Below are 6,990 nucleotides of genomic sequence, written 5' to 3' on the forward strand. Positions count from 1 at the left end.
ACAAAATTGGAAAAAGAGAAATCACCTGAGACAGGTTTTCATGTAATACTGTATTGGTTTATTCTCTCAGAACATTACAAAAGGTTAAAGGGAGCAAAATCATTCTATGAGACAGTCCTTTTGTGCCTGCTGCACGGTTATGCGCTATCAGCCTATGTGCCAGCAGTGTGGGAGTATAAAGCAGCCATAAAAATTATTTTGCTTGACTCCTCTGCTTCTGTCTGGCGTGTAGAGAGAGATGCAAGTTATGGTTGCTAGACTATCCTTTCTGTCAGCTGTTTCCAGACAATATGGATGTATTCATGTTTATAATCAACTTGAGCAGAATAACGCAGCTGCAGACTGTTACATTCTGCCTTAGAGCAGAACTCCAAGGCTCCACAGTTAGAATTCATTTCTGGGGTTTTTTCTCTGATCCCACCTCCACCTCGTCTTGGGCTGTCACTTGTGTGTGATGAGAAGGCTGATTACTGTATGTTGGCAGTTCTAGGCTCTGGTAAAATCTGTCAAGCTTCTGTTACCATTCCCATGAAGCTGTCCATCTACTGGGTATGCAGAGAGCAGAGCCATTAGAATTGGTTGGGCAGGTGGTGGAGAATAATTGAACACCTGCAGGAAATAAAACCTACATCAGAGCTGCTTCAAGGCAAACAGTATTCCCTTTCCCAGCAGCCTGACTGAAGAATCTTTGTTTTACAGACGTAGAGCACATAAGGTAATGTTTTCATTCTTAATCAAATACAATTTTTCTTCAAGAAGCTGCTTTTGTGGGGGAGTTTCAGCCATGACCTAAGCAACACTGAAATACTACAAGCCATTTGTGTTATCACTGTGTTTAATTTGGTTAAAAACTTTAGATGAATATAGAAACAAAATAACACTTTAGGAGCCATGGTAGCTGTGATGGATGAAAAGCCCTGTAATAGCTATCTGGTAAAGAAATTATAGGGATGGTCTTCATATGAGACCTCATATTAAGCTGTATTCATATCCTGCCAGAGATTAAAAAAACAGGAATTAAATGCAAATGCCAGTAATTAGATGAGAGGAGTCTTGTAGCTAGGTACCTGCAAGATGGGTGTTTAGACATGCTTGATTAGTGGGGAAAAAAAATAAAATTTCCATTAGCAAAGGAATATCAGTCACTGCATTTTCTCTTAAGAACTGAAGGCTAAATGCAATTAAACCCATTTAATAGGGTGCTTTTCAGATACTGTTTAAGTTTCATGTCGTCTGCTAGTTAGTTTCACATGTTCTATTGCATTACCAAGGTGAGAGAATGGTTCAAGATCAGTGTCTGTGTTGTGTCCAAGCTAGGGTTACAGAAGTAATTCACACTTCTCTTTTGTGTATTCAGTGCTATGAAGTGATGCAGTGAATTCAGTTTGTCTGGCTGAAGAAAAAAATCTGATATTTGCATTGCTATAGTCCTCCATCATTCGCATTTGATCTGTGTGGCATTTGATACAAGATACAGGCATGGACAACCTGCCTCAAGCTGCTTCAAAGTCTACACAAGAGAGATCCTCCAAGACAGTAAATGACATGTAATTACATCTCCAAGAGTTGTATTTGTGCTTCAGAATGCAAGAAAGGCTTAAAGGTTTATTTCATGTTTGCAAGATGAAACCTTATGCTTTATATAGTTAACGTCCTAGACTAAAGCATCAAATACATGGCTTTTAGTTATCCTGCTTCTTACAACTCCTTTCTCCTAGTGAACTGTCTACATTCACAATGTGTTCATTGACAGCTGTTTTCATTTTGTATTATGCTTGTGTTACAACCCATCCCTGAAGGGGGGTAACTGAGGTTCTTGTTAATAATAATAATAATAATAATAATAATAATAATAATAATAATAATAATAGTAATAGTAATAATAGTAATAGTAATAATAGTAATAATAATAATAATAATAATCCCTTGGGTTGGATCAGAGAGAAATGCCACTAAATGGCCAGTGTTTATATATATATATACATATATATATATGCCAGGTTTATTTCAGAACAATTTGGTTGCAAAGGGTAGAAGGTATGTAGCTGGTTTCATTATTATCTGTAGAAATATAACAATACAGAAGCATAAAAATAACATGTAAGAAAATGTGTAAAGACAGGAAAAAAGAGAGAAAGGATAGGTGAAAGGCTTCAGAAATTAATTTGAGGGCACTTTGGGGATCTTTGTGGTCTATGACACCTAAGACATAACAGCTGCCTCTCAGGACAGTGTAGTTTAGCCAGTTATGCCCTGTCAGGAGGGTTGAACACCTTCAGGCCTGTGAATATGTGAATGCTCCCACTTCCAAAGGGTCTTTTTATTGGCCTTCTCCCTCATCTGACTCAAACCCCAGCTGTAGCCCCCTCTGCACCTGGGCTGTGACCCTACACATTGTCTGCAAAACACCCACTGCTTTTGCAAGTGGCCAATTGTCCATTAAGTCTAACAAGCCTAACAGCTTGACAAATTCCTTCCAGAATAGCTGTTTAGCTATTGAAAGGTTTTGATGCAGAGCAGAGGGAAACAATTAAAAAGGCCTAAGATTTGTGATTGTAACAGTCAAACCCACCAGATGCTCCAGGGATTTTAGGATGAACACGGTTTGCTGTAACAAGTCTTTGTCTTTGCCGCTCTTGATTGCTTTCCACAGGAGCTAAGAAAATGTTATCTGGAATTGCCAGACTTCTGGAAACCTGTTCTGAGAAGGTGAGTGCAGATTTGCATGACTGGAATGGTGTATTTTGCTCCTCTCTTTGGTAGGAGGGCACATTCTTTTCGTTATTTCTTATGTGATTAATCAGTGAGGCTTTCTCTATATTCTTACTGGTTAGACCTCCTGGTTGTGGGTATGTCTCTAATTTAAGCTCTTTTGCCAGCATCCAAGAAGACTCTGTATGTGTGGATTCCTTTCTCTCAATTAAATAGTGTTATTTTAAAAACAAACATTAAACTTTTATGAATTTATACTGATTCCTGAGTGTTATTTGTTTAAAAATTATTCTCTAAAGAGGATTTTAAAAGTGAAAGCTACTGTGAGGTATTAATAGGCAAGAGAGTGCACTGGATTCTGAAGCTTCTAACAGACCTTTCTGGATCCCTTGGAAGAGCTGCTTAAAGGAGGGAAAAAGGCTTTTTAAAGCCTGTCTCTATACTTAATTTGGAATCTTGCAGCTATTTTTAAACTCAGCTACCCTGTTAAATTATTCATGTAAACTTCTTTGTCATGTGTTCACAGAAGTGCCTTGTTAACTCTTGTCACAAGTATTTCATCTCAAGGGAAGTGGTGCTGTGTTTCACCAACAAAAATGTCCTGACAGTAGCTGCCAGCCATGTAAAAGAATAAAGACAGCCTGTGCTTATTTTTTTTTTCCAAAGATTTATCATAGTTGTTGATTATTCTCAAAAATAATCTGTGAGAGATTGCTTTACAGTATGTAGATAGGCTCATCCTGCTTTATATATGATAAAACCCCACAAACTAGTTTGTTGCTGCTGCTCAGGGAATAACATTTTAGAAATTCTTGTTTTCACCACACAAATTTCACACAGTCAGTCATACCCATCGGTATAATCTTCAAGTATTGTCAGCTCTTAGCTTGTTGTGTTATAGGTTCTCCTTCCTTAATTGCTACTGAAGTGGCTGACTGATAAACAAATTTCTATAACACTGACTCCCTTTGGCTAACAGAAGTGTTATCCAGGAGTGGATTCAAACAGCCTGCCTAGAAGGGATGGCCTGTACTTTAATCATAATCAAAGCATCACAGCAGCAGAGATCCAGCTGCTCTAGAAAATATTCAGGAGCATGGTCTGTGCAGCTAGTAGCCCAACAGAAGTGAAGCTGCCTGCATCTTTGTCTCACCAAGTCCAGGCAGCATCAAGACTGCATGTGTACTCCCAGTAAGCACACAAACACATCTCTGTGTGTGCACATGGCCAGCCACACAGATAAACACATATAAAACCAGAAAACAGCACTTCTGCAAATGGAAACGGGACCAATACCATAATCCTTCTCCCCTCTCTGGAATGAAGGTTTGCAGTGGAACATACAGAGAAGACATACAGCATGGGCCTCCTTAGTAACAAGAGAGATGCTCATTTATCCAGTAGCCAGCCCTGGATCCTTGTTCCCACCAGCTGCAGAGACCTGATCATGGCAAGACTTCAAGGCTCACTGCCCCACTCAGTCTGCTGGTACCCACAGACTGTGGATCCACTCAGTGACCAGCCTTGGGCAGTCCCCCTGTCAGCTGGGTGCTGGATTCCCCCTGGAATCCTCTCATCTCATCCTCTCAGGCAGAACCTGATGGCACAGCAGTAAGGAAAAGTCCAGAGAGCTGATAGTAGTCAGAAGCTGGGTGAATAGTAGGGGAAGTGTCATTTGTCGTAGTCCTGCTCTTGATCTTTCCTGACATGGTTTCATTTAGTATTACCAGCAGGCATCTGGCTAACCAGAGCATGATCTGAGCCAGAACTGACATTCCTTCATACCTGGCAAATGCAGCTGCATGTCTGGCAGACAGTGGGCTTTTAGCTGCAGCAGAGTGGCTGGATTCTGTTGCAGCTAGACACTGCAGAAACTGCAGCAACCTCAGAGAAATTAGTAAAAAAATCGACTGATACCAAAGTGCTTAGCAGCACTTTACCACTCTGCACCTGGTAACACTCGTGTGTTTCATGCTGTTCTGCATGGGATTTTTGACAATCACATAGCCAATAAGGCAAGACCTGAGGTGGGGTGGTGTAAACTCTGTGGAAATAATTTGTCTGTAATGAAATAAAGCCTGCCTTAAAGTTGTCTTTGGCTAGCTTTCCTATGGAAGTGAGGTTTAAACCATCAGGGTGTGTCTTCAATGGCCTGGGAAAGTTCAACAAGCCTGTTGACAGTTTATTCTGGTGCAAAGCTGAAGGAGGGGCTACAGGCTTACTTTATTAATATTAGCTTTGAGAGAATATGCACAGAAGGAAGTAGTTTACCTTCAGTCAGAGCTCACAGCATCTCAAACACCAAAACCAATCAATCACAAAAGGCAAGTACACAGGAAACCAATTGTCTTTGTTTAATGACAACAGGCATCCAAGCAGTGGAGCTCCTCACACCTCTCAGAATAAATATATTTGGCTGCAGAGCCTCAGGCCTGCATGGGCTGCCAACTTGCTTAACCTGTATGTAACAGCCTGGGAGCACCTGGCCAATATTCACGACATCCCTCCAGGGCTTAAGGGGCCAGGAAGGTTTACAGGAGTCCCACGAAGAGGACAGCAGCAGTCTGGGCTGGTTTGCTTCTTCCTGTAGGAGAAATCATAGTACATGGCCTTTCCAGTGGTGACCAGTGTAGGGAGTCTTATGTGGCTCCAGCCAGGACATTGCAGTCAAGCTGCCTGAGGGACACACTGAACTCCCAGCCCTACAGCTCTCTGGGAGTGAGGGTGGGGAGGGAAGTAGCCCTAAGAAGCCTGCCCCAGGGAGAGAACAAACCCAAGGAGAGTTGAGCTCAGTTCTGCAGGTTCACAAATCTGCAGAGCCTTGTGTAGCCCAGGGAAATCTACCCCAGTTACAGCCCTTTCCTGACCTAAAAGCCCAAGTGGATGCTGCTTGCAGAAGTAACCCATCTGCAGAGCTCTGGATCTCATTGTGCAACAGCAAACTGCTCAGGACAATATTATTTTGTTCAAGAACCACTTGTATCAAAAACTTTCCAGTGTCAAAATTCATTTCTTCTAGGGGGGCCAGGATGCTGCACAATGGCCATTCACACCTCCCATGCCTCCAGAATTTGCATGGTGTAAAACTCTTATGTTGGTAAGAAAAGAAAAATCATGACTGATTCAGACACAATGAAAAGCAAAGCTCTCATCCCTGTTCCCAGGAGAAAATTGTAGCTGCCTGCTCCAGGTTAGCATCCCCAGCCACAAGATCCTAATGTTTTTCAAGAAACTGCTGGTTCTCACAGCACAGAAGGGACATTAAAGCAATTATGGAACTGAATGAAACCGGAGAAGGTGCCTTCCAAATTGTCCCTACCCTGCAGTGTTGGCACAACTGAACCCAAGAGAGAAATACATTTCTTTGTTTTAGAAGGCAGATGTCATCAGCTGGGTGCCAAGATGAATACCACCCTTCTGTGCCAATGCTTATCTGAGCAGTAAATGTAGATGACAGCAAATGTCCTCATGAAATTAGCACAAAATCCTCGCTTCTCAACCTGTGCAGATTTGGGAGTGGACACAGGAACAGTGTCCATGGGACAAAATTGTTTCATGTACTGCTTGCTCCTGTGAATGCTTTTAAACCCTATATTTAGGGCAAGAAAAAATATAAAGAAGGTTCAGAAATAAGGGCTAAACATTACCACGACCACAAGCAGCAGCAGCAACTGAGCAGGGTCAGACTGGATGTACTGCCCAGCCTTGTACACTTCCTTCCACCTGTGCAAGAAAGGTGAACCTAATCATTACGCAAAAAATAAAAACAACCCACCAAACTTTAAAACAAAACAGAAAAACAAAAACCAAACAGAACCCCAAAGAACCAACCAAAGAAAATATCACAAGCTTTCAGCATTTGTGGGAAGTTTGTTCAGAATTTGTGGGGAAAATCATAATCCCCCAGATCTCCAGTTTAGCCTATTCACCCAGGCAAGGCTCCCAGGCACAACACCTGAGATGCTTTGAATCAAAAACGAATTGACTAAAGGAAAATCAGGTAATTCTCACCCAGCAGCCCAGCAGTGATAAGGCAGCTTGCCAGAAGCCTTGATCACTTTTCTTTTTAAAAAAAATTGAAGCGGGCTGTGGCTACAGTGTACTAACCACTATACAACAAAAAGCAACTGAGCAACTGGAAAAAGTGAACGCTGTTACACCCCTCCCGGTGTTTACACCCCCGGTATTTTAAATAATTTTTAAAAGAGCTGCCGGAGCGTCGCCTGGAGGAGTTTCGCGGCCAGCACTGAGCCGGGCAGGCTCAGCCCGGCCAGCGCT

This window comes from Oenanthe melanoleuca, chromosome 3, assembly GCF_029582105.1.
Source record: "Oenanthe melanoleuca isolate GR-GAL-2019-014 chromosome 3, OMel1.0, whole genome shotgun sequence".
NCBI classification, from domain to species: domain Eukaryota; kingdom Metazoa; phylum Chordata; class Aves; order Passeriformes; family Muscicapidae; genus Oenanthe; species Oenanthe melanoleuca.